The sequence below is a fragment of the Pleurodeles waltl genome, chromosome 11, assembly GCF_031143425.1.
Source record: "Pleurodeles waltl isolate 20211129_DDA chromosome 11, aPleWal1.hap1.20221129, whole genome shotgun sequence".
Classification (NCBI taxonomy): Eukaryota; Metazoa; Chordata; class Amphibia; order Caudata; family Salamandridae; genus Pleurodeles; species Pleurodeles waltl.
The window spans coordinates 925,180,851-925,208,388 of NC_090450.1; the positions used below are offsets into that span (position 1 = coordinate 925,180,851).

Genomic DNA, 27,538 nt, shown 5'->3' on the forward strand with positions numbered 1-27,538 from the left:
GAGGTGCACAGCTGAGACCGACAGCTAGAGAGGCACATGGAGAAACAGGCAGGTAACGTTAGCAAAGGCTAGGCAGGGTCTGAGAGAAAGCCAGACAAAAAACCAGAAGCTCCACCCACATGAAGAGAAAAAGATGCACCTGGAGAGACAGAAGGACAACTAGAAGGAACGCTAGATAGATATGTATGGAGGCAAACTGGACAGTCCGGTAAATTGAAATCAGAGAATTTAGACAGACAACGACAGAGGAGAGTAAGCCACTGTCCATTTTGATGGATAGGTAGAAAACTGTCAGGAGAGTAAACTGAAATTTACCCTGAGTGGATGGCTAGACAGACACCTGCATTATAAACTAGAGTCTACCCTGGATTGACAGCTAGCCAGCTGCCTGGAGTGTAAGCTAAAGTCTGCTCTGGACAGACAGCTCTACAGACACCTACAGAATAACCTAGACAGACACCTGGTGCATAAGCTAAAGTCTATCCTGGATGGACAGCTAGACAGACACCCGCAGCGTAACCTAGACAGACACCTGGGGCATAAGCTAAGTGTATCCTCCACGGACAGCTACACAGACACCTGGAGCAAAAGCTAAAGTCTATCCTGGATGGACAGCTAGACAGACACCTGCATGGTAACCCAGGCAGACACCTGGGGCATAAGCTAGAGTCTACCTTGGCGGGACAGCTAGGTAGACACCTGGAGAGTAATCTAGACAGACACCTGGAGCATAAGCTAGAGTCTACTCTGGATGGACAGCTAGACAGATGCCTGCAGAGTGACCTAGACAGACACTTGGAGCACAAGCTAGAGTCTACCCTGGATGGACACCTAGACAGATGCCTGCAGAGTAACCTCTATGGAAATCTGGAGCATAAGCTAAAGTGTATCCTCGATGGACAGCTAGACAGACACCTGGAGGATAAGCTAATATCTATCCTGGATGGACAGCTAGACAGACACCTGCAGGGTAACCCAGACAGACACCTGGAGCATAAGCTAGAGTCTACGTTGGCGGGACAGCTAGGTAGACACATGCAGAGTAATCTATACAGACACCTGGAGCATAAGCTAGAGTCTACCCTGGACGGACACCTAGACAGACGCCTGCAGAGTAACCTAGACAGACACCTGGAGTATAAACTAAAGTCTATCCTCGATGGTCAGCTAAATAGACACCTGTCGAGTAATCTATACAGACTCCTGGAGCAATAGCTAGAGTCTGCTCCGGATGGACAGCTAGACAGATGCCTGAAGATTATCATAGACGAACACCAAGAGCATAAACTAGAGATTATCCTGGATGAACAACTAGATAGACACCTGCCCAGTAATCTAGACAGACACCTGGAGCAAAATCTAGAGTCTACCCTGGATGGACAGCTGGACAGACACCCGGAGAGTGTGCTAGCCACATAGACTAAACTAAACAAAGAGATATAGGGGACTTTATAAAAGGACAGAATCTAAACAGAGGGAGACAGCGTTCTTCAACATATAGTGGAATTCGCAACATTTTGAAAAGACAAGCCATGTTAAAGCTCTGCCCTTAAACTATGTAACTTCGTGCATATTCTTTGACTTTTTACGTGGACCTAGATATTTTAAAAACTGATTGTGTAAAATATGTATTTCACTAAGCTAGCAAGCTCTTCTAACCAACTTCGATATACCGATTCAGAAAGCACTTTATTTTAAATTGTGCTTAGGAGGAACTGGGTAAATTGTAATACCTGTACACAAACCAAGGTGCATCCCTGGATCTGAATGTTTGTTTCAGAGGTAGAGCTACTGTTCTGTAAACCAGAAGAACTGGGACTATGGATTTCTGGTTGGATACAAAGAGTAGTAGGGTGGCAGTGGAATTCAACAGATAGCCGTGCCACTTTCCTTTATGAACCTGAAGAGGCAAGCAGTGAGATGAATAGGTCTTAATGAATATTTGTTGATGTCTCTTCACAAGGTCCTGAGTTCACCGCAGAGTGTACAGAGAAATTGGTATAGGCTGCTGAGAAAAAGATGCTGCCCTGGTCCAAATACTGTGGTCCGCTCAAGACCGGCAAATGCTAGGGGTGGAAAGAATGAGCTCCTCTACCAATGGGAATTTGGAAAAATACTATGCAACTTGGTAGCCAGTTGCAGAATTTGTGAATCCAAGCAGAAAAAGGATTGCCCAACCAGTGTAAATCTTTAACCATATTTGAATGGGTCAAGATGCGGCCAGGGCATGCCACACAAAATTCCAGAAATTATGCTATTACACCACATCACGTAATTTCATGCAGTTTGCAGTAAAAATTAAGTGTGAACGCACGTGAACAACACAAATGACCAGAACGTGAGTGGCTGCTGTTTGTGGCTCTGATGTGTTTTGGGCTACTTTTTAGCATGAAACGCGTCCTTGCATCCAAAATAGACTTGAGGGCACATTTTGCACTAAAATATAGCTCCAAATGCTGGTTTTGCATAATTGCATGTCATTTTCCTGAAATTTAGCATAATTGCGCAAATACAAATTATGCAAATTTCTCACTCCCTAGACAAGATGTTTCGGATAGGAATGGATATGGGTCTGAAGAAACATTGCCCCCCAGCGGGCCCACAAACCACTAAAGTGAAGACACTGAGCGGCAAATAAATGTATTTGATGATTATGTATCAAGGATGGGGGGAGTGAAGTCAAGAATATTAGGTAACCAAGATGATGTAAAGATGGAAATGCAATTCAAATGCTAATTCTTGCTTTCCTTAATGACTACTAAAATCTCTTACACAAGAAAACAAAACTACATATGAAGAAAAGTGTGTTTGCCCTATTCTCAAACTAGTTTCCAAACGTCGAACAACTACTCATGGTGTGTTTACTCTGATGGCTAGGTACATTTCCACCTTTTTTTAGGGATTCACAAAAAAAAAAAAATCTGACAATACTGCCAATCCGCAGGAGAATGTCTAGTTTAAATTGTGTTCCCTTTGCCACCCAAGTGACCTGCTTGTTCACAAGCAGCATATTTTAAGGCCTGGAGGTGGGATGTGCAAGACCCCCCCAACAATGGCACATCCGGCACAGCTCAGAACAGCAGACCCATGTTGGTGGATCAGGCCCTATGTACCTATTTCAGACCAAGCACTGCTCCTTGAGCAGTAGTGCACAAGAGCTGTCTGAAGGAGGAAACTGCACAATTGTGGGGTTGCAGCTAATTGTGCACCGCACAGGCCAAGTGTCCTATCTATGACAGCAAAGAGCAGCATACAAGGGCCAATTGTGGACCATGTAAGGTCCTTTGTAAAATGGCCGCTCACCCACCCGAACCATGGCCAGGAACTGACAAGTGTATCCATTTATTGTACCAACGCATGTGACATTAATAGACCAGATGAGGTCCCACTAATCCTCTTAACCGTATGTAAAATAATAAAGTATGGTCGCTAGCCCGCTACCAATGTAATTACTATAGACAGGCCTAGCAGCAAACCTCGTTAGAAATGGCTTCCAAGGATTCGGCCACCAATCAATGGCCTAATTTACTAACCCTTAATCAGAGGACGAGTTGTGTAAAAAAGAGAATGGAAGAGAGGAAGCGCGAGCCAGCCAAAGCAGAAGGGCCGCCCTAGAGCCTGCACGCATCACCAAAGCATCAGAGGAAGAAAACTAAAAAAATAGAGAATTTGCAAAGCTTATAGGTCTCTTCTGTGACACCTGGGGAGAGCAGATCTTTACATAAATAAATGGGGGGGGGGTGAAAAAGTGGGGCGTACGCAGGCAGAGCAAAAAGAGAGGAGAGAGGAGAGAAAATAGTCCCTAGTGCACCGCAAGGTACTGACATCATCAATGAAAGGATACAACTCATCCAATCAAAACACAGTGAATCCAAAATGCTCCTGTGATGGGACAATATATAAGAATAGGGAGAAAAGTATAATAAGTTAGGAGCAGATAATGGAGACAGATAAGTTAGTCACTGAATCCTGGACCAAAAGCTCACTTTAAGTGTATATTGGATGCAACTGATCTCTTGCAAGAAGGCGAGAGCTAAGAAGACCTGTTAACACCACATCACAAAGGGGTTGATTCTACTCTGTGAAACTTTGACTCGTGATGGAATCTAGGAAGTGCATTTCTCTCTTCGGTCCAGTTTGTGTCACAAGAACAAGAAGCCACACCTGGATCTTAAAAGGTAAGGAGTACTTACCTGATGTTAATGGCCGGTTTTTGCACAGCACCTAGTACTAGGGATTGTCGAGTTGCTAATGTGCGACGTGACTTGAAAAAAAGTTCACAAACACACAAAAAACGTACAGGTTTGTGCAGTAACTTTGCTGTGTCCCCTTCCTACAAATGCCCCTGTCCAGTGGTTGAAATGGAATTCAAGAAGTGCAGGCACCTCATTTCCCCAGAGTACCTGTGTGCTACTGAGAAGTGCTGATGCTCTCTCATTACAAGTATTTAAGCCCCAGTGAGAAGAGCTGTTGCTGTCCCATTAAAATGTTGAACCCCCCCCACTAAGAAGTGCAAGTACTCTCCCTTTAATATTAAACAAGTGTAGGCACTCATTGCACTGGAGTACTAGTGTGCTACTGAGAAGTGCTGATACTCTCTCATTACAAGTATTTAAGCCCTAATGAGAAGCACTGTTGCTATCCTATTAAAATATCGAACCCCACTGGAAAGTGCAGGTACTCTCCCTTTAAAATTTAACAAGTGCAGGCACTCATTACCCCAGAGTACTTGTGTGCTACTGAGAAGTGCCGATACTCTCATTAAAAGTAGTTAAGCTCCCAATGAGAAGTGATGGCTCTATCCCATTAAAACTTCGAGCCCCACTGAGAAGTGCAGGTACTCTCCCTTTAAAGTTGAAATGGGGCAGGTACGCCCCCGCCCCACCCCTAGTCAACAGAATTACTAGAGCAGACAATAAGCCGCACTCACATATTGCCCCTTTAATACTTTCGACCTGCGAGCAGACGTGTCCCCTGACTCTGGTATCGTGGAGCAGGAAATTTCCATGGCAAAGCAAGCCAATTACGTGCACAAAAAAACTTTGTGAATCGGGGCCCTGGTGCGTCTGCATCGTATGAGATGTCCTCATTTAGAACTTTTGGAGGGGAGCCATCACAGCGCTGCTTCCGCCTCAGTGTGTGACCTCACGCGGGCTCCTCTTCTCACAACACTAGAGACTTGTTTATCCATAAATTTCAAATTCCATCCAAAACATTTATACTGAAATAAACCGGGGCGCTGCGTTTCCTCGCCCAGCAACGGGGCCTGCCTTGGCTTCGGTACAAGGTTAATTTGTTTATTGTGGTCAGGCGGCCGGTGCTGTGGTTAGCAGGCTCTGCGTCACACAAGCTCCCGACCCGTGTCCGCAAGCAGTCTCTCTCACACCATCTAAAATAGATAATTTCAATCTTACTCACGTCTCCATGTTTAGTATTTTAATAAATGAGGTTTCACTCAGATAGAAGAGAGAGATCGGCACAGCATTAGAACAACACCAGAACATGGCCTCTTCAAACTTCCAAGGTTGTACCAATAGCGAGGGGAGTGGGGGGAAATGGGCGGGGACAGAGTGGGAACGGAGAAGAGGAACGTATGACCACACTGAAAGATATAACAATAAAGGCCAGCCCTAAATCATATTGACTGCGACAGCGCCCTGGCCAAAAAAAGCATGTTATTTTCTGTGGGGATGGGTGGTCGTCGCGGTGTGACGGCAGGAGGTCCGAGAAAGATGGGAGAAGGGCAGGTGGTTGATGGGGTGCTAACAATTTTGCTGAGGTGCTTTAAGGGCTGATTACAAACGTTTTAACAGGACCCAATTCAGACTTGTCTGTGTTGTTTGAAGCTCAACACGGCCACGGCTGAAGTTCTGATCTTTGGCAGCCATCCCTCCCTCTGGAACGATACCTGGTGGCCTGCTGAATTCAGACCCAACCCCACGCCAAAAGAGCACGTCCACAACCGGGGCATCATCCTGCACAGCAAACTTACCATGAAACGACAGAACAACGCAGTCTCCGCTGCCCGCTTCCATACTCTCCCCATGCTCCGGAGAATCTTCAAATGGCTCCCCATAATCACAAGAAAAATAGTCACGCAAGCCCTAATCACCAGTCGTCTCGACTACAGCCACGCACTGTATGCAGAAACCAACCACGATCTCATGATAAGGCTCTAGACGATACAGAATTCGGCAGCCAGATTGATCGTCAACCTGCCCAAACAGACCCACATCACCCAACACCGGAGGAACCTCCAATGGCTCCCAGTCCAGAAAAGATGCCAATTCAAACTACTGCCGTGCCTAGAAATTCCTCCACGACCCAGGACAAGCATACATGAACCACCACCTGAACTTCCAACTACCTCCAGAAACCTTCGCTCTGCCTCCCTCACCCTTGTACAGACAACGCGCATCCGGTGTAGCCACAGCGGAGGCCTCTCCCTCCCCCACCTCACCAAGTCCTGGAACGCCATCCCTCTCAGCTCCAAACATCACCCTCACTGACGGAGTTCAGGAAGAGACTCAAGACCCAGCTCTTTGACCAAGCCCAGCCACCCAGCGCCTGGATACCCCCACGGGTGATTAGCCATGCTCTACAAGTACTGATTGGTTGATTGACCAGGTGGGTTGGGCACGCTGCGGTTTACATGATATTAAGTCAGGCAGCTCCCTGCTTCGCCCCTCCGAATATTGGCGCCCCGGTCCTGGGCCCAGCTCGCCCATTCAAAAGGCAGGCCCTGATAAGAATGTTCATTGGTTATATCAAACATACATAAAAGGTTTACATGATGTACGTCACAATTAATACATTTGATCATCTTTAGGTCTCTGACCTCCAGCCCTTCCACCTCGGATTCCGACCACATGCTGAAGACCTCTTACCCACAATGCACTATTCTTCTGCAAAGTGTATTACTAGTGAATTGGAGAAGGTGTTTTCTACTATATCATTCCTTATCCATTCTCTCTAGCTTGTTCCTCAATTTCCTTCTCATGGTTCCACTTTCCCACCTCTCCTCGGGACTGAGAGTAAACATTAGAGTAGTATAAAGCACTACAAAACGACCAACATACAATAACTCTGTGGAGAATAATGTTTAGCACTGGAGCAAGTGTTATGCTTCCAAAACTAATGCGTAATGTGTGCCAGTGGTTGCAGGTGGTGGGCACCAGCAGTCATTTGTGGGGACCAGGACTTATTTTTCATCATCAGACTTAGATCCAAAGCAAAAGGGAAAAAAAGAGAGTCGGGAGGAGGAAGAGAAAATTAACAGTTACAAAGGGAGGCCGCAGGAATTAAAAGAACCTGCCAAACTGAGATAGGGAGGCCAACAGTGTAGGCGGTGGAGAAAGAGATAGGAGGTGGAATTGAGACTTGGCAGTCTTGTTATTAGGCAATCCCGGCTGTCAGAAGCACCAGTGGCAAACCTCTAAGAAAACATTTGGGACCCTGCACCTACTGGTTTACAAATTAAGCACTGCCCATACCCCCAGATAAAATTAACAAAAACATCCAGAGTAATTCAGGCAACTGCTATGTTTTAAAAACCTTTTAACAAGTCTGGACAGGCTTCTGGGCATTTTGGTGGGCTGGCAGGGTGAGGCAGGTTTCACAGCCCTGGTGGACAGTTTTGTTGCAGGGGACCTGTCAGCAGTTCTAAATAAGCAATACAAAATAAAAGTTTTTTAATCATACTTTAAAACCATTTGTTTTTGCTAGTACTTTAAGTGGACCAGGTCCCTTTGGAACTCAGACTCGTTAGCAATTAAAACAGACATTGAAACAGGTCCCTATTGAGCCCTCTGTTTATGTCCTTAACTGTAATGGCAAAAAAACAAGGATCAACTTCTGAAAAATGAAAAATGAATGTAAAACATGTTTAGGTAATCCAAGTCAGCAATTTAGTTTCTGGTCCTATTTCACATTTTACGTAATATTACATTCCCTAAGAGTATTAGCTTTTCCAGGATGCAGGTTTCTGGATTTTTGTTCGTGAAACATAAAATTGTTCTATAGTGCACACTCTGAACAGAGTCATCTCCAGGGGCCATATAACACAACTGCTCTAGGGGTGCAATGGCGTGTCCACCCGCTTTGTGCCTTCAGGGCACTTTGCTATTACAGAAGGGGCAACAGACGCTTGTTCAGTTCCTACTCTGATACTAATAGCACTGGCACACGTAGCCTGAGCGTTATCTCAAGTGGGCATTCCCTCATTCGCAAGGGGACGTGGCCTCATGCAAATGTGGCAATCTCTTTACTTTTGTGCCCACACCATATTATGGACGTGGACACAAAGAGGCCGTTAGGAGGTTCACTGGGACCACTTGGGAGGGGATGAAGTGGGTCCCATGGACCCTCCAGGCATCCCGCTGCCACTGGGTGCAGTCACTCAATGCACCCACCTGCAAGGGGATTTCTGTTCCCTCTCTAAAGTGCCATCAGTTGCGGACTTTACAGTAAAACATGGAGTGTCCGATTAAAGCAGCCACTCGGTGATGTACTGAATGCATTGCCCCAGGGCAGCTAAGGTAATGGCTGCCCTGAGGGCGAAGCATTTATTGTAATCTGGCGCACTGTTCATGTTTGTGCCTGGCGCACCAGTTTAAAGTCGCACCATGGCGCAAACATGAACCTTGCACCTGATATGTAATACGGGCAAAGGTGTTTACTCCGGGCCACGATGGAGAAGTCTGGAGTTGAGAGCGAGTTTCTCACAGTGCCTGTCAGTGGGTCAAAAAGGTGTTCAGAATTCATTGTCATCCAGTCCTTGGCCTCTCTGCAGAGAGCGGAACAACTGGCACATATTCCAATTGCAACTATTATTCTGCACAAATAAGTGTGAGTGAGGTACACATCTGTCAAAATATTTACAAGGTGAAAGCTTCATGTTCGGGGGTGCAGTGAAGGATGTGCATGGACGTGCATTCAGGACAGAGTACAGTGAGGGCTGGAGGGGAAAGAGATGAGGTGTGAGGTATGCAGCCGGAGAAGGCGTGGAGAGAGAGTGTGTACATCTAACATCAAGTGAACATAACAGGAGCCACTGAGACACTCTGTACACCCCTTCCACAGGCCTCAGTAATGCTTTATCCGTGGTCTCATTGTTTCAAAACTGAAACATTTTCAATATTAATTATTTTAAAAAATCATTGTTGTTACTCATTCAGCTGCAACAGCTAACAACCTTTGACAAAGTCAATAGTTCTGACTAGGTTTAGGTGTATGCCAGCTGTTGCATTACATATCTGGGTGCAATAACACAAAACACAGCGAGAAACCAAAGTATTGGTTGGGTTGCACACTATGCGAATCACAGAAATGTAGCTTACATGTTTAAGCCACGCCCTTAATTATATAGGCCATGCCCCTTTTAGAAACCTCCACTTTTTTCATTCCACTTTTTTATCCTACTTAAAGTCCTAGTTTTTGCATGGTTTATTTGGAAACGACATGTAGTTAGTCGGCACCTAACAGTTTATAATATCTCTAGTTGCATGTGAATTCTGTTTTTATAAAGCACTTCCTGATTTAAATACCACAAGAAGCATGTCTTAAAAATGCAAAACACATCTCTTACAAACATATTTATTTTTAAATTGCACTGAACATTTCAGCTTGGATCCAGCCTGTTCCATCCAGCACCAAAATAAAAGACTGGAGTTTGCTTCATATCCCACTGAAAGCATATGCATGTCCCCAGCAAGCCCAAAGGCAATGTTAGTGACTGTTGTTACCAAGAGCAGATGGCGGTACCGAGGCAGCTGCTAGCCCACATCTCAAGTTTGCATAAGTTTGCAAAAAGCCATGGGTATCATTCAAACAGCTTTCTCCAACCGAGAGGGCGGTTGAAAATTAAAAATAAGTATTAGAAAAGCCAACAGGTCAGAGTTAGCACATTAGAGCGAAATATATGGATGGCAGCCAGTAGGAGTGGACACACAGGGCAGCTGTTGTAATGAAGTCCTTCTTTCAGTTCAGCGCAAGATACTGGAGTGTAGGCGGAAGGATACCTCCAAAACAGCCAATAGCGTTAGATGAGCGATGCCTCCAGCCTATAATGGCAGTAAATTCCCTGCCTGAGGCACTTGTGAAGTAAGTGCTGCCAATAAACTGAGCGGAAGCGCGGAACGCAGTGCAACATATCTTTCACAAGTCTATGTCAATATGCTGGAGCAGATAACAGCTCTTATCTGGGCTCACTTATCACCAAAGTCAACCCACAGTAGCCAGGGCTGTTGTTCCCAGGCATCGAGCTCAAGCATAAAAGTTTCCTGAGTTTGGAAAGAGATTTTCGAAAGCCCTGTCCCTGCACGCCTGGCACTGCTGAGACAAGCCAAGCAGCAAGTGCAGAGCCCTGGCATCAGTACAAAGCAGCCTTCTGAGTGCCAGCCGTCTCAGGGAGTGACACTCCAGGCTGAAAAATACTACGAGGACTATTCGCAAAGGCATTTTAGAGTATGTAAACTACAACTTCCGCAGTACTCTTACGCGCATTCGAAATTCGGCCCTATAATATATTAAATGGGGAAATTCAGGGAACTTTCCTACACAGTTAATACAATCAGAAAGGACTGCACCCTCTTTGCTGGGCTGATTCATAAAGCATGTGAGGGTTGCTCTAGAGTGGACTCCTGTACTGCAACTTCCCGTAGCCACAAGTGCTTTTGTGAAACTAAGACATTGAGAGAAGCTGCAACATTGTTTAATTAATCAAAGTTAAGATATGTCAGTGGACTAATGCATCCACTGTAGAGAGCTTTGTATAAACTAGAGGTGACAGGTTTCAATCAAAGCAGATGCACTTCGTTTTTCATCCTTCTGAGGTTGATAAGATTATAGTACATTGATTTGGGTTGTAATCTACGTTCTCACTGCCATGAGGCTGGATACATGGTATATGTTCACTATATACGTGTAGTAGTTATTATGATCTATTAATGTTTTATATTTAATTCCATGTATATTTATGATTATATGATGGATTTTAACGAATTATTAATTATTGTTTAAGAAACACGGTTTCAAAAAACACACAGACTGCAGCTCTGGCCTCCACATTGTCTCTCCTCAACTCCTAGCCCCAGCCTTCTCACTGTTTAACTATCTCCCTCACGCCAGCACTAGGTCAACCTTCCAATGATGACGTCACAGGAGGCTTCAGCTCTGGCTCACCCTGGCACATTCTGCACAAGAGACACATTGAAGCATGTCACAAGGATAAATAAAGAGTTAACACCCTGGTCAAATGTCGCTTCATGGAACGTAAACAGATATTGTTTCATCCTGCCTGGACTAAGGGGCACTAGAAACACTGTACTGCCACCAGCATCACATGAGATAGGCATTCGTCCCAGGGCCCAGGTAGGCACTTGAAATGTCCACCTCGTGAGCAATGATGTACGAACCAACCCTGATTGACAGCACTGGGCATGGAAAAATGTAGTTTGCACATGTGCCCTGTTACATAAGTGGGATGCTTGATATTTTTTAATAGCCCTATTGTTTCCAAATGTTCACACTAAGGGGCTAGGGGAGCCTGGCTAGATGCAAGATCAGCACTGAGCGCAAACAATTTACCCGAATCCCAGGAAAGAGAAACACTGGAGTTTACAGAGAGGGCTCAGGTATTGATGGAGGTTCTTAAAACTTCTGGTAAATTTAAAGGGCTATTTCGGTCTCCTGTTTCACATATATGGACATTATGGATGTGATGAAGAAAAGGTCCAAACTTGCCATGTAGTATTAATGACCAAGCAGTCAGTCAATAATGTTAGTTATTGGGCCTCATCCCACGTGTAGAATGGGACACATGAAGAAGATCCAACAGTGACCTCCCTCATCTACCATCACGGAAGGAGATTTTGTCCCTGGGTCCAACAGATATTGTTTAACAGTAATTGGCCAGATTTGGAAAGAACGCAACGACTGGCTTTATTCTATCAGTTGTGCATAAAGTGTGGAGTCTGGTAAGGTGGTTTTTATGACATTGACAGTACATCATGCTCATATCATATATCTCTATCACCAAGTATCTTTCTGCTCTAAAACTCTACACATTAGGTGGCAGGATTGCTTCTCAAAACAACATAAAAATACTGAATTGTAAAATTAAGATTAACAAATCCAATTCATAGAGACCTCCCAAAGGAGGGTAAGGCTTTCTCCTTCCAAGGCCCCTGTCTCTGGCATACACTTGACGATTACTTTATTCAGGTGTTATATTGATATAAACGAGACGAAACTTTGACCAGAAGGGGTTAATTTGTAAAAAATTACAAAAAACACAAATAATACTGCCACCGACTGTGCTATAGTTTGCCACATAATGTGCCTTTTCTTGCCACATAATTCAGTCCTCAACAGCCTTATAGTTCCAGTAGTGTTGTACCCAAGGACGTTTACTTGGTGCTAAACCTTTTTTTTGGGGAGGACTGAATATAGCTGCCACATTTCCTTCGGCGCACACTATGCGTCTGGCTCCAATTACACTGTCTCCGCACTGAACAATATTGTGTCAGGCTTTCTTAAAATAAACCATGCAACAATGGGAAATGATATTCTTTGCAAGAAGCAGGTATGGCACATGGAGAAAGAGAGGTGCAACTGAAGTTATTCTGGGTACCGCTAGCACTCATTCGCTGTAAGGCGAGTTAGCAGCAGGTACCCAGGGGACACACACACCTTCACAGTTGCAGCATCGTTTCTACTGGTGTTTCCAGCACATCCAAGCCACAAACCAGATCACGGACTGATCGGCGTGTCAGCACTTACCTCATGTAAACAGCATGTTGGTAGGTGGGAGGGCGAAGCGTGACATCAGAAGGGCACACGTCGATGGCAAAGCCATTGCCAGGCATGGACCAGCATTTTGGAAGAGCTGTGAGAATACAGAACAGGACACTTGGTTGGTACACTTGTCAGTACAGGCACGTGCTTACATAGAGATAGAAACACACTGAAACTCAGGCAGGCTTTTTAAAGGGCATCTCTGCCCTGGCACAACTGGATTAGCCGTATGGCACGATCAGTCTGTCCAGGATGTTTTTGACCTGAGAATCACTTATAAACCTTATGAAGCCCACCACCGGACTAAGCCGACACTCTGTGGTGGGATGAAAAGAGATAGCTGTGTTCTGCCTTCTGAATGCAATGCATACAGAGCTGACGGTGGCTGGAGTTTTCTGTAAAGTTAAACATGTTTGGCAACTATAAGTAAACACTTTCCAAAATCATCTATTAAAACTGTGCATGGAATCCATGCCCCATCCTTTTATATGTACATGCACTACAAGGACTGGAAGATTCCTATAATTTAATCCAAATGGTCATGGTCTTGTGAGTCAGTAGACTAATGCATCTACTCTAGCGATCCGCATTAGGCCTCATGGTCACAGCTTTCAAACTCTGCAGGGCTACTCAGCCTTTTATCATTTCATGTTAAATAAAACGAGTACCATTAAGTTGGAACACACACAGTTTTAAGGGAGCACTTTGTTAAAAGCAGAAGAGCACTTCCTGGTTGAAAACAAAGGCCCTCATTATGAGGCTGGCGGTCAGTAGACCGCCAGACTCGTGGATGGCGGTCGGACCGCCACATTAGAACCCTGGCAGTTGGGCCACCAGGGAATCGTCAGCTCCGCCATGATCGGAGATCCCGACGGTCTGGTGGTTGCGGCACTCCTAATATGTCAGGGCAGCGCTGCCCTGGGGATTACAACCCCCTTCGCCACCAGCGGTTTCATGGCGGTAGCACCGCCATGAAAATGCTGGCAGGGAACGGGTGCTGGCTGCCCCAGGGGGCCCATGCACTGCCCATGCACTTGGCATAGGCAGTGCAGGGGCCCCCCAGGCCAGCACCCTCACACTGTTTACTGTCTGGTTTGCCGCCGGCTCGATTACAAGCCGAAGACAATGCTGTAGGCTGTTTCCCGCGAAGCCAGTGGGTGGAAACTCAGGTTTCTGCCCCCAGACCTAACAGGAAACTCTTAATGAGGCTAGCAGGGAGGTAGCCACTATGGCGGCAATCTCCCTGTCGGAAGTTTGGCGGACGGTGTAAACCACCCGCTGAGGTCATAATCAGCTCTATAGTCTGGAGCCCACGATGCTTACATTTTTTTTTTAATTAAGTACTAGGGCCCAAGGTATTTCACATGGGTCCACTGTATTTGGGGCAATACATGTTGCTGTAAAATTCAGTTTAAATTAGTCAGAGTTTTATAATTTTTTAAACTATATTAAAAAGTTAAATGCTCAACTAATGAACTTTGCTTAAAAATTACCCACCAAGCGACACCATGTGGTAGATTCTCATTAATTAGTGCTAGTGTTGACAAATAGGTTCCGGTGCCGGGCACAGGAAAACACAAGCACAAATTAAGCACCGGGAGCCCATCTGGCTCCCCTCATTGGGGCATGTCCTTAAGCACTCAGGACCAGGCTCACAAAGTGTTTCTTCATTGTGGGTGTGACATACAGTGGGACAGTGCCATGTAGTATGCAACCTTGTGGATTGCTAGAATAGCACACATGCAAAGGTTGCATTGGAATTTGCGCAGTATGTATGCATTATGCACCGACAAGTTCCACGCGGATGTGTCGCACTGGATGAGCCTGGTGGAGAGTCAGACGAGTGACCAATGACCTTAATGCAAAACGGTGGTGAGAATGTGGGAAGTTGTACCTGTAGGTGAGTTCCAGCACTGTAGCCGTGCATTCACTGCACACATCTGAGCACCGAGGTTACCCCCAGGTGGACCTGGCCAAGTGCTGCTGGCAGTGCAGTAAAGTGCAGGAATTGTGCACCAAGGGGCGGCATGTCTGCCAAAATGAATTATCTTCTGGAGGAAATGCCTTGGAGAACCCTAAAAGTAGTAATTTATGCACATGCTTAAACTACAGATGTTGTAATTAACGACTGTTTTGTGCACATGGGAGGACAGAGAGAAAGCACAGTGTTTGACAAAAGCAGAGTAGGGCATCCGAGCTACCAAGGGTGTCATTTTGTAGGCTGTGCATGTAAGGGCCAGCATTAAAGGCAGTATTACCCAAACATTTAATAATCCGCTTCTCGATTTGCATTTATTACATCTGTTGAGCACTGATTACATATTGTGATATTTTTATTGATGATGTTAAATCATTGAACAGCTGATGAAGCATGCAATAATTCCATAGGGCTGTTTCCAACCTCAGATAAGTAGTAAATGAAACAAGCATTTGCAATGCAACGGGTCTCGCATTACATCGAGTTAGAGCTATTAGCGTTGTAAACTCCTAACCGGACTTTTCTTGCCACATTAAATGAAAAAAAAAAAAAAATGAGCGCGATTGCGCTGTGTAAAACACAGCGCGATCGTGCTGCGAAATAAAGAGAAAAAGTAGTCCAGAAACCATACGGGAAACATGGAGCCTCTTTCCAGTAGTTTACCAGTACTCTTGAGGAGGGCTAAACACCGGAAAAGGCATGACGTATGCATGCCTTTCACGAATTAAAACAAGCGGATTTTAAAAGGCAAGCCTACGAACCAATGAAAGTGACTGACGTAACATGGGCGTGGTTAAAATCCCTCTAAAGAGAGATTAGAAGAAGGACTGAGCGCTTTGCGCTCACCCCTAAAAAGAGTAGCTGAGAGTACATGAAAAGATCTCCCTCCCATCCTCTCCTGGCAGCTATGGAAGAGTTGCGTCCATTAGTGGCCATTTTCCTTCTATAATAATGCGCACATGCAGGGCGTACTTTTGACCCTGGTTGTGACTGGGTTGTAATCAGGGCTGTCTTTTTCGCTTGTGGCGCCCTGTGTGACAGTCTTTTTTGCACTCCCCACCCTATGACCACCTCCTCGAATTCCCTCACTACCATAGGGCAAATGTGCCCCTCATCTCTCCACAGCCCCCCGTTCACATACATTCATTTCTTTTAAAGTGCTTGTATAGGCTGGCTTTACTAATTCACTCAGCTATCCACACAAAGTATCATTCTATTCTTTGCAGCAGGCACATTAACCCTTTACACTACTTCATGGCAAGTCAAAGCTGCCCCTCGAGAAAACTCCCATCTCCCTCCCTAGCAGGAACATTAATCACAAGAGCTATCTTGAAATTGTAATTGCTTCCTAAGGCTGGATGCACAAGGAACTTTTCAGCAGGTGTGCATGTTTCTTAACTTAAACACAGTGCCCCCAATTCAGGCCAGTACCCCGTGCCGCCGTACCACTCGCACCGCCCTAAAGCCGGCCCTGGTTGTAACACGCTTGGCAGTGTTCTGAAAAGCAGTTTTAATTCACATATAGTTAAGGGTGTGCTGACGGGTGATGTTTTTAGGGCGGGCTTGACAGTGGCCTGTCTGCTCGACATATTACTAAAAAGTCTTTAAAATATACATAGAGGGGGCTCTGGCTCTGCCCAAAGGAGAATGTCTCTCTCACCTCATGCTACTGGCTGTTCCATCATTCTGCTCCTACGAAGAGCTTACATTGCAATGCATGAGGAACTATTTTACACCTCAAAAGTACACCGAACCATCACATCATAATTCTCTATCTCATACACACAGTGTACACAGGTGGTGATACTTTTTAATTTTTTCAAAGTAGCAGACTTTTTAAAATGGTTTAGTCAGAAATCAAGTGCAAGTCATACATACATGTACACATAAATGTTTACATACAGACACACAAACACATATGCGTGAATGATCCAACTGTTAAAACAAAGTCATCCTTGCCAAAGCCAATAGGTCTAACTTTATTGTGGTGATGCTGGGAGACAAAGGCATGCACAAATGCAGTTTGGATGCATTAGCAAATTGAAGCCAGACCTAATGGCTTTGCCAGCACTCATTCTAATTAGGCACCAAGGCCATTAGACGTGGATGGCTGGCTCCAGCTTACAGATGTGGTTTCGCCTTTAAAAGGGCATTCATTGGCCCAAAAGCTGCACGGGAAGGAAAGAAGCACTCCTTAATAGAAAAAAAATCTCTCTCTATGCATGAGTAGCTCACCCAGTCCAATTTTCTTTTTCTGGGATTTGCACTCCATAATTAGGACTGCAAGTCTCAAAATGCTATTAAAACCTGCACTAGTTATGATATGTAGTTTTGTGTGTTATACAATCCACAAACATATTTCAAATGGTTACCATTGAGTTCTGTTGTCTTGGTTCCTTTCAACCTTAAAACAGCACCAATTGGACCAGCACATCTGAAAAGGATGTGTAAAAGGACCGTCTTGGACTAGAATATTCTGGTCCTGATGACATGGATTTTTCTGGTAGCCTTAAAACATATGCAAGGCCTCAAGAAAACCAGAAAAGCAATAAGGGAAAACTGAAACATACCCAGGAAAAAGGTCATCGTGAGGCTTAATTTCATGGAGCTTAAGAGCTCAGCGATACAATGTAAAAGAAAGTCACCTGCCCATTGTGGTCAGACCTATAACATGGGTGTCCATCGTAGGTCCAGGAAAGCCAGGTCCGTGATAGACTTTAGGACTAGCTGTTGTGTATGCTTCCTGCCTAATAAACCCGAAGTACTTTTAAAAATGAAAGTTCGTCCACCAAGTTCTGTAACGTTTACACTTAAACACTTAAATTCGGAGAGGCCAGGGATTCTCAGCGGGCACTTTTAAAATAGCATTCTAAAACTGTTTTCGCTTTGTTTTTAAACCGGATAAACTGAGACTGATTGAAATGACGACTACATCAGTCGCCTGAGTTCTCCTCCACTTCATGACGTCAGCAGCACCTCTGTTGCATTAGCATCTGGAAATAAGAGGTGGTGATCAGTTCTCCTTACAGTCCTGGAAGGGGACTTGCAGCCCTTCCAGGGTGGGTGAGGGGTCTGATTTCAGTTTGTGAATGCTCACAGACCAACATGTCTTTGGGTGTTTACAAACTTACAAGGCAAGACACGTCTTGTGACACCCATTTCCCACCCTTGCATGGGGTCTGGTACCGTCACTTTCTCTGCACTTGTGATGGAGAAATCTAAACTAGTAAATCCATGTACACCTTCCAGGAATCCTTTTGGGAATCTATGAGTAAATTATTATGTTTACAGCCTTTGGGAATAAGGCCAAAGAGTTTTAAGCTGCAGGGAACCTCTGCCTTACAATAAGGTCTTGAAGATATCTCCATGTTCCCATTAACCAGTAGGCCTCTGTTCAGTGTTTAATTTGTGCTGGTGGCTTCCGGTGCTGAGTATCAGTTGTTTTTGAGGGCGGCACTAATTTTCTGCCTCAAGCCTTTACTGCGAGCAAAAGACACATGGGAAAGCTAGCGGAAGAGAAAAACGAAAAAGCGTCACAAAGGGAGAAAGCTGCATAAGTGAGCTGAAGGGACAGGGGGTGGCTGTAAATGGATTAAAGAGGCCCGAGATGGCTTTACGGTTACACTGCCTCAGTTTTCCGTGTTCGCACATTTAACTGCAGCAGCCGCGTTTTCAGAGGAGAGCTTTGAGCACTGGCACCTTCTTATTTACAAATTAAGCATTGCCTCTGTGATAGGTGCAACACAGCAACCAACACTTGTCCCTTATCCATGCACCACACGATTGGCTGTCTATCTAACCGAACAGTTGAAGAGTGCTTTGGGGCCTCGACACGATGTAAGAAAGCGCTATAAAAGTGCAGTACAATACAGTGACTACGGCCTTTCCCCTTCTAATGTTCTAGTCAGCAAAGGGCAGACCCTCAGCACAGAGGATGCTGGTATTTTGATGTGATCAGGAAGATGGGGGCGCCTTGAAACAGCCCATTCTCCTCCATCAGCATGGGCATTAGTATGCCTGTTTAGAAACACTAATGTTTTTCTCTGAAAGCTTTTACACTAATGAAAGGAAGGGATTTTAAAACACGGAAATTATTCCCCACTGGAGTTCCACTTTGATATTTCCTAACCATAATGTATTTACAGTGACCATTTGAAAGCCACTTTTCTTTGTGCTCATTTCCTTTGAGCCTTGCTTGCATTAGAGATGGTGCCCAGTGGTTCAGTTTCTTTCTCTCTGGTCTCTTGTTGCTCGTAGGCCTCCTTGGGTCACCAGAGAACACTGGAAGAGAACCTCTATGAAAGGGAGTGAGTCTCAGGGCGATCTTCTGTTTCCTTCTGTACCTGAGGGGTTCCCAGTTTCACTGCAAGTCTATTCTATGGTGCAAATCTTTTTATTGCCTTTCGGTATAAACAAACCAACGAACATATTGCAATATAAATGCCACCAAGTCTCCCCACACTCCTTCGCCTTCCCCCCAGAATACTCACAGCCAATTGCCTCGCAAAGCTAACGCACTAAATACAATTTGTGGGTTCACCCTGATCAGTCCTCTCAGTCCATGTGGGGGTGTCAGCATCATTCAAGCACAGCAAGGGTAAATATCTAGGGCATGTCAGTTCTCGAAATTCTGTGGACAGGAGAACTAAGTATGGATGCTGCAAGTCTATTCTAGGGGTGTCCAACATTGGTCCTGGAGGGCTTGATATATGCATCATTTTCAGGGTAGACCCTATGGAAAGCATTCCCTTTTAGATTCATTGTATATCTCCTGTGGCTATCCTAAGCAACCAGCATGAGTCAAACCTATGTTGGCCGAAGTAGATCTTGTAGTTTGCAGCATTCACAGCTTCTTTAATTATTTGCCCCTCTTTTTCTTTGCCAGGCTGGGAAGGCCAGGGGGCAGAGGATGGTGTCAACTTTTGTCCAGAACCTCTGATTGTGGTATATTTGCTTCAGTGATGTCTTGAGCTTAGTCTGAGCTCCTACGCCAGTTGACTTTATGGTTTTATCACTATAGCCCTTCATGGTGGACAGTGCTTTGGTGACTTTTTGCCAGTAGCTGATCTCAGGCTATGGGGTGGTTTGCAGTGGTTGGTCAGCTTCACCAAGTCCTTAAGCCATACGTAGCAGTACATTTTGTGACTATAGGTATCCGATGCATGAAGCCATTTTGCAAATGCAAAATCTGTGATGCAATAATCTCAAAGAAAATCTGCGATGCAATAATCTCAAAGCAGCAAACAGAGAAACTGCAAAAAGTCAAGTTGCCATGTACCGAGAACACACTGCGATTTGGAAATGACTTGTACTCGAAAAGTGCACTTCGTGACTATTAGCGTTTCAGAAGGAGGAGATGGTGTGAGAGGAGCACCCCGTTTGCTTTTAGCCAGTTCTCTTATTAGCGAGGGCCCTGTGGCGCCCCTAACAATAAAGTTTTACAAAAACCATGACAAAACAAGCATTGACAAATCAAAACGGCTGGCAGCACACATCAGATCCAAGAAAGGTTGTTCGGACGAAGGATTCCATTATCATTACTTTGGTAGTACACACCAGATGGAGGGCTATAGCCCGGGGGGGGGGGGGGGTTGACAACAGCTATTAAAGGCTGTCACCACCAATCCCTGGGGACAAAATGGCCACTCATCATAAGTGTGCAGGTACCATGCGTTGGCAAGGAGAAGCAGTGCACACCTGATCCGTGCGTTTACAATGGGCGCAGGTGTCCCAATGTGTGGACAACGTGCACCTGGTCTTCTCAGGTGTGGTTTGCCTCTTGGCAAGGAACTCCATCAAGAAAGAACAGGGTCGGAAGGGCAGAAGCGAAGAGGACACGAACGAGGAAGAATAAGAAAAGAAGACCAAAAGAAAGGAAGACTTGTACCTGCCAACAGAGACAGTGATTGCTGTGGACTTCAAGCAAAATGGAGATTTTCAAGACCAATCATTAGAAACCAAACATTAACCAGATACTAAATTGGAGTTTTCTGGTTTGAAATCCAGACCAGTGGCAAATAAGGCACTTTTGGGCAAAACTCCTAATGGGCCGCGGTTGGGTAGGATCATGACTCCAGAGGTAAATGTGTGTGTGTATTTGTCAAGTGTATATTCACCCTAAAGCTATGGTTCTTAATCTTTTGACTTCTGTGGACCCCCACTTCATGATTACTGGAACCCAGGGACCCCCAATGAATCATTATTGGAAGTCGGGGTCTCCCACTGAGTCATAGTTGGAAACCAGGGACCCCCCCAGCCTAAGCAATTTCGATAATTTGAACTGCAAAACAATACGTAAACAAGCATTCATCAAACAAATACAAAATTGACAAAAAATAATTCATAAGGAAATATAAGAGACCTACATTTTAATTTTAATGGGAATGTTGGAGCTTTTCTACATTCGGTTGCAGCAACCCATTGCCCATCCTATTTTCTGTTTGATACCCTTGCACTGCTACCACCAATCAATCTGAAGAAACAAATTAAATTTTTAGCCCCCAATTTCAAATTTCTTCACATTTACATAACATGTTAACATTTTACATTTTTATTTTTCTTCTTTATTTTATATACTTTATTAAATCTGTTACTACTATTATTTTCTAAGCAGTCGAGGGCCCTCTAGGTAGGCGTTGCGGACTCCCACGGGTCCCCGGGTGAAAGGTTAAGAACCGCTGCCCTGAAGATGTAGTCCTGAAATAATGTATTATTTGTTGTTACCAAATTTAATGGTACTCCTTTTAGTGACCTCAGAAGAATGAAAAGCAGAGCGGAACTGCTAAGTTCCAAATCAGTGACCATGAGGTGAAGCAGAGATGCCTGGGGTGGATGCATTAGTTCACTGAGACAACAAACTAGCCACGTAAAGAAGAACACCCTGACTGGACCGCGTGGCAGTTCTTCATGGTCTGGTCTTTTTGGGCCCATTGCCCTTGTAATTTGTTAGGATTTTTAATATTTTCGTTGACAAGGAGCACTACAGCTAGGTTTTAGTATGCAGGTGTATCTCACGCAGACCACAGTATACATTTTTTAGGCAGGAGTATAAAGGTGTTGAAGTTGGGTCAATGCATTTTCATTTTTGAGGATTCCAATTGTTTTTATTTACATTCTGAAAGACTGAAGAAGCAAAGGGACAAAAGGTATAACACGACCACCTGTGAGTGAAGAGGATAGGGTGTGGCCTGCAGGAGAGAGCATGAGGCATTACATCCCTGCTGGCTGACTTGGACCTTGGGACTCCATCAGTGATTCAGATAGTCGGGTAACAGGTTAGTGTTTGATGGTCGGTACCCGGAGTGGCTGGGGTTAAGGGGTGACAGTACTCGTTGGAAGCAAGGGGCGCTAATTGTTAGACCATTTAGCCACCTGGGTGCCCAAAGTATCTAATTCCATAGGGACTGTGGCAAGAATACAGACTCAAGCTGTAGGAGGACCTTAGAATACCAGAGGGTTCAGTGACATCACTTTTTATATTGAGTTGGGTCTGGGAAAAGGTCTCTACAGCACAATGACCTCAATCCCATCGCGAAAGGCCTTGATTTCACATAAGCTACCCCTACCCACACTGTGCCTGGGAACTGGGTAGGATTTCTCACACAACCCAAAGGTACAAAAGTCGCAGGTGGATTCCTTTATAGGAAGGCGCTCAGATGGTACAGTGAAGATGCAATAGAAATAATTTAAAAAACATGGTAGCCCTAGTGATGGTGTCTCAGGCTTGCAAATCACAGCTACTTACTTGGCTAGTGCTCAACACTGCCAACTGTAGAGGTTGCTCAACAAATACATTGCTCAAGCTGTTCATACTATGAGGCTCTGAAGTATGATGGAGGGGCCCATTAATACAGCCATTTTTCTACATTATCTTGATTAACGAGTTGAACATCTAGATCTTCCTTTTATAAAGGTGAAACTGTTGGAGTATTGAAAACTGCAATTGTGATGTAACAGATTAAGGGGGTTATTCTAACTTTGGAGGAGGTGTTAATCCGTCCCAAAAGTGACGGAAAAGTGACGGATTTACCACCAGCCGTATTACGAGTCCATTATATCCTATGGAACTCGTAATACGGCTGGTGGTATATCCGTCACTTTACCGTCACTTTTGGGACGGATTAACACTCCTCCAAAGTTAGAATAACCCCCTAAGTGTCAATCAACAACTGAACTGGAGACCAGAAAGAGAGGAAAGACTATTAAAGGCACGGTACACAGTTCAACAACATTGATGCTCGTTTGTTGGAGTACAACCACCAAATCAGGTTTCAGTTTCATGAATCAAGAACAATTAAGAAACAGTTAACGCATCAGTGCGAAGCCAGAAGTTTCTCCCAAGCAGACTCCGCTGTCGCCTCTCACACGACATTATGCATCTCTAGCCATCCATGCAGGGATTTAACACCCATTTTACAAGCATCTTTTATATGGTTGGCATTGCTGTGCTTGAACACCAGAAGCTGCTGGCGCACGTCATTGATATTAAAGAAGAACAGCAGTAAAAGTAAAAGTACTTAGGTTTTATTTGCCCTTACGAGCTTGTGCTACCTCTAGGAGGCAAGTTAAATGGACAAAGGATCAGAGTCTGGTATTTGTGAAAACTTCTCAAACTGTGATCACTGGTCACCAGGGTTGTCGAACGCTGGTTAACAATGACCGGATCCATGTAAGACTTTAAAGGTGTTCACATGAGATAAATTTACAAACAGTTAATCTAAATGGGAATCATTTACATTGTCAGAAGTTATCCTGAAAATGTGGCCTGCATCCCATCCTTCTGACCAAAGATGGGAAACTCCTGCTGAACATGTTTTCAGGAGTCATTCAACAATCTCACACCTGCCAACTTTTAGCATCTGTTCTCTGTGTGAGAGGAGAAGCGGGGGTTGGGGGAAGCAGGGATTTGTGCACAGAATTGACTAAGAAGCCCTTCTTCCCTCGCCCCACCACTGCCCCCACAAGAAACTCAAAAACGTTTCTGAAGCAGCCGCCTATGTCCTTGGGTGGAGGGGGTTCAAAACCTTTAGGGGACATCAGCTGTGGGATATGTCCTTGGGGAGGGATGTTCAAAGCCTGTAAGGGACATCAGCTGTGGGAACCTCCATTCACACGTTGGAAACCTTTCTCTGTAGGGGGTTCCAGCTCACCATGCAATTCACCGTATGATTCACTGGGCGACCACTGCGTAAAAGGAGCCAATACTGCAGTGCTTAATTTGTGCTTGTTCTTTCCGGTGCGGAGCACCTGCATTTATTTTTGAGGGCCGGCGCTTATTTTTCTGCCTCAAGCATTTACTGCAAGCAAAAGACAAATGTGGGGACACACAGAGGAAGAGAAAAACGAAAAAGCGTCACAAAGGGAGAAAGCAGAAAGCTGCAGAGTGAGCTGAAGGGGCAGGGAGTGGCTTTATATAAATCAAAAAGTCCGGCGATGGCTTCAGGATTACACTGCCTCAGTATTCACATGTTCGCACATTTGATTGCAGCAGCCTCGTGTTTAAGGGGAGGGCTTTGGGCACCGGCACGTTTTTATTTACAAATTAAGCACTGAAATACTGTGTGACCTACGGTGGTAATGTGTGATTTTGAAGGTCTGCATCTATCTGAAGAGGTTGTCACTGTGTGGCTGGCAGTTTTCTGAAATAGCAACAGCTGAGGCTTTGAAATAGAAGCAACATACCCCTCGACCGTCCAGTCTTAGGTGCTAGGAACTGCCATTTTATGCCTTTTTCACTAAGAATGTTTGGCATCTTTAACAAATTTGCACCACACGTTGCATTGTTTTTTTCTATTCACTCCTGATTTTGTTCTTTTTAAAAACGGGTGCAAATTGGTTAACTGGGTCAAATGTCATTTAGGGAATGCATTTCTTAGGCGCAGGCAAAAATAACCCCCATTCTAATCTTTGCTGACTTTACAGAGAAACCAGCTCGGCACAACTGGATTCCAAATGAGGTTTGCATCAAAAGAAGATCTTTTGTGGTTTAGTGTAAATCTTCTCCATAGTCCCCGAGTTATTTGAAAAGTAAATAAAAATGCATAGTCGACAAATATAAGTATTGGCTGGTAAGTCATATATTTGAAATGTTTCACGTTTGTGAATACATCTTTTTCGTAATATCGCATTGTTTATGGCTTGGAGATTTTTTGTCGTACCTTTAATAAGGGTGGGATACTTTTTACAGCAGTTGTGGCGTTGTCATCTTATTACATAGTAGATGGTAAGGTAAGTATATTGTGTGTATTAGTGCATGGCATCAATGGTAATCAGTGAACAGAAATAAACATACAGATGTCACTGGTAGCTAGACAGAATGACAATGCTGTGTTATTCTGTGTTTCTTTTTAATGCTTTCTGTTTCTGACGTGCACATACACAGTGATTCCGGTGGTGAGGTTTCTTCTGCTTTTTCTGGAGGCTAATTTGTCCCCTTCCTTTTATCTTGTGCAATGATGAAACTGTCAGGAAACTCGGAGTTTGATTCTCAATGCTCCAGTGGCGACTCGTTGGGCGGTGGAGCGTCGCCTCTCCGCTAGCAGCGGCAGCTGCAAAACCTCTACCAGAAAACCACCATAAACTTTGTTTATGATGGTTTTCTGGTAAAGGGGTGCGGGGCCACGGGGGTGACGTGCAATGAGGGGAAGTGCACGGCACTCCCCCTCAGAGCGCATGCGTGTTTGTCTGGCCGACTAATGCCGGCCAAACACACATGCACACAGCGCTCCCAGTATATATATTTTATATATACACACACAAAACCCACCCCTGAGGAACCAACTATGCGTTAAAGCACAAGCCTTGATCATATATATATATATATCAAAAAGAGTTGTCCTGAACGAAAGCACACTCAGAACAGGTCATTATAGAATGTAGCAAAGTCAGCAACTTACAGAGTATTCTTTGGCATTTTCATTATATATTTCAGGCCTTATGTTTTCAAGCATTTCTGGACACGTGTTTCTGGGTTCATCCCTTCATCAGCAGAGAACAAACATTTCTTTCCTTTTTCAAAGGCCAACTGCCTGGCTGCTCAGCAGATTTAATTGCAGGCCCCTGATATCAATTGAATACCAGTCCTGTCCCTGTGGACCTCGAGTGAGCTGCAGAGTCCATCCTGGTAAGGGTAAGGGTAGTCCTGCACATTGAAAACACATTTTGTACAATTTTTTTTATTTTTTTTTATAATCACATTTTTATTGTTTTGTAAAAGGTACAAATTAGGACCAACAAATAACTAGCAAAACTTGATCTCTTTCACACCGGTTGGACAATAAATTCTGATCTGATCTTTCAATGCTTCAGACAACTGTAAGAAATCACTTCATCACATTTTGCCAGGGTAAAAACAAGGAAGGAAGAACGAGGGTACACATATATTCTAAGCCCCATATCTTAGCTTAGGAGTCCCACCCATTTCCCCCATATTCTTTCATACTTGTGAGGGCATCCCCTTGATTCATATACCACTTTTTCTTGGGCTGCGCACCAGTCCACCCCGTCCTCCATTTCTGAAGAGAAGGGCCTTTGATAGTCTTCCATGCGGCTGCTATATCTCTCTTTGCTACCGCAGTCGCTATACCGACCAATGTTTTATCTGCTCTAGTTCCCTCCATATCATTCATCAACCCTAGTAGTATCGTTTTGGGAGTCAGTACCTGTGGTGATCCCAAGGCTTTATTCAGCTCTTGATTTATCCCCTTCCAGAACCTCTGGATCACTGGGCAGGACCATGTCATGTGATAAAAGTCAGCTTTGTCTTCCTTGCATCTTGGGCATCGACCAGAGTCAAGGGCACCCATTTTGTACATTCTGTCTGGAGTTAGGTATGCTTTGTGTAGATAGAAGAATTGTGTCACCCTTAACCTCGTCGACATTACCAGCATTCGGGGGGCCATCAGTGCCTCCACCCAGTCTTCTTCTTCAAGTGGACCCACCCATTTCTCCCAGCCTTTCTTAAGATGACCCAGATCCCCTGGAGCGTTTGAGATCAGCATTTTGTAGATTTGAGAGACCCCCTTCCTCCCCAGATTGCCCATTATTGTTTTGGCTTCTACCGGATTGAACTCTGGTATATGGGATAATTCTTTCAAGTGCTTAGTGAGGGCATGTCGGAGTTGGAGATATTTAAAGAATTGTTTCGGGGATAGTTGGAATTCTTGCTGCATTTCATCAAAGGATTTCATCAGGCTTCCTTTCCATACGTCCCCAACTAAGGATATTCCCAATGTGTCCCAATTCCCGAACCCCTCCAACCCGGCCGTCTCTCTCAACCATCTGCCATGCCACAGCGGTGTTTGCCGAGTGACCACTTTGCTCCAACCGGTATGTCTCAGAGCCGCTCTCCATGCCAAAAATACCGCTCTGGTGATGGGCTCTAGATTCAAGGGGATTGGAGCCCCATATAGCACATCCAGGATATGGGGAAATCCCAAGGCGTCTAATTCCACCTGATATGCTGGATCTGACCAGCCTCCGTTGAACCAATCATGTACCACCAGGAGCTGTGTTGCCAGGTAATACAGGTATGGGTCAACCATGCCCAACCCCGTCATATATGTCTCTTGGCAGTTCCGGGTTGCTACTTTATGTCTCGCTCCCCCCCATGTAAAGGAGGTGGTGATTTCGTCCAGTTTTTTAAACCACGCGCGTGGAATGTTAAATGGTAAGTTCTGGACCACGTATAAGAGGCGAGGTAGGATCATCATCTTGTACAAGGCAATACGGCCCAGAATATTCAGCGGTAGAGACTGCCAATGCCTA

General features: G+C 44.8%; 1 protein-coding gene across 8 annotated transcripts in view; it reads right to left on the reverse strand.

Annotated features, from left to right (window-relative positions):
- Positions 1-27,538, reverse strand: part of PITPNM2 (phosphatidylinositol transfer protein membrane associated 2) — an 832,934-nt gene that overhangs the window by 678,585 nt on the left and 126,811 nt on the right. For all 8 annotated transcript variants that reach the window (XM_069214977.1, XM_069214974.1, XM_069214975.1 and 5 more), the window contains exon 2: positions 12,781-12,886. The gene's annotated coding sequence lies outside the window, so the exon portion shown is untranslated. The remainder of the gene's footprint in view (positions 1-12,780; positions 12,887-27,538) is intronic.